Genomic DNA, 1,782 nt, shown 5'->3' with positions numbered 1-1,782 from the left:
CAGAACACATTTAACAGAACATTTTAGGACACACAGATGTTGTAAAGTATTTTCATACCACCCATGTACCAACAGTTCATATAAACCTAAATTTCTTAAGCTCTTTTCTTTTTTCTACATATAATTAAAATAGCCCATGATAAAAATAAAAACACAAATGTACCAGTGTTTATATAAATATGAACTAAATAATATAAATTCCTTAGAATGGTTAAGATTCTTATTTATTGACAAGTTTGATGTTATAAATATAGAGAAGCAACGTGTAACTTCTATATATTCTATCGTTCCACACACAAGCCGTCTCTGTGTATCTTTCATTTCCTGCCAGAAACTCTCTGCTAGTCAGTTATACACTAACCTTATTATATCTTCGAACAAGGTAGAGGTTGTAAATACACCGATGGTATAAGGAATTTAAATTTTCAACAAGAATGACACTTTAAACTGCAGATATGAGATAAATAGCCAGGTCAGAGAACCACAGGAGTTCAGATATGGACATTCTTGATTTTGTACCACTGACCGGAGGGAAGGCAGCAACACTAACCATCGTCAGAGACTTGTCTGTGTGTGTTTGACATAGAATGGGATTGACTGTCACTTTTATGATGCATCCACAGATACTTTTAGTCCCAGTCCAGCACATTAAGTATTAGGCTACATCCAATCCAAAACAGTAAAAGTTTATATCTGCACTGTATTTGAATATCTTTAAGGAACAGTTTTCAGAGAGGGATTTATTATATTTTTGATGTTATAAATGTGTAGTTAATGAACTTAACTCTATGATGATGAAAAAGTTTCTGTTGAGAATGAATTTTTTATTAAACTTACTTAAAATAAATAGTGTTAGCATACAGGTAACATACTAAAAAGAACATAGTGTGGATATAGTAGCTTACTTGATATCACCTAATCCTATCTTTACTGCCATCCTCGATAGCTTCATCGTTTTTCGTCCATAAGAAATAAAACCCATAACAAAACATCCAGAATATATTTTTTTACTCTCAGAAAATGAGTTTCTAATAAATTTCATAATACCAAACAAAATAAGAAAAAGTTTATTAAAGTTATATGGCTGTTAGGTAAATATCTACCAAAATGTACCAACAGATAGAAATTTAATTAATATTCTAAATACATATACAAAATCAATAACCTTACAACCTACGAGTATATTAGCAATTATATATATAAAGTATAGATGGATAAAAAAATAAAGATATTTTGAAAACTTAACATATCCTAACAATAAATCTTGCTCCAATCCCAAATCTTCGATATTAAGTTTACAGGTAGACAAAGCAACTGATGACTGAACACAATGAAAAAACTTGCAGTCCAAGTTGAACGGTATCATTTAACAGGAAGTGCAAGACAAAGCATTTGGGTTATCATAATATGGATCATACTTTTAATATCGATGGCAACCCACTCAATAGTAACAGATGAAAAGGATCTTGGCTGAGCGTTGAATACGTCACTATTGACATCAAGGCATTGTTATGTTGCTAGTAGTAAAGCTAAATGAATTCTAGGATATACTTACAGTCAAAAGATGTAATTATTTCTATACAAATCACTCTCAAATTCTTAGTTGGAATAGCACGTACAGTTATCTAAGAAAGGATGTTTAGTGATTTATCGGAAAAGGTTAAACAAGGGCTACTAGGATAACTCTAGGGATGGAAGAGGTATCTTATAGGATGATAAAACAAGGGCTACTAGGATAACTCTAGGGATGGAAGAGGTATCTTATAGGATGATAAAACAAGG

The sequence above is a fragment of the Limulus polyphemus genome, unplaced genomic scaffold (genome assembly GCF_000517525.1).
Source record: "Limulus polyphemus unplaced genomic scaffold, Limulus_polyphemus-2.1.2 Scaffold7639, whole genome shotgun sequence".
Lineage (NCBI taxonomy): Eukaryota > Metazoa > Arthropoda > Merostomata > Xiphosura > Limulidae > Limulus > Limulus polyphemus.
The sequence above is the reverse complement of the archived record's forward strand: the minus strand, read 5'-3'. Positions refer to the sequence as shown.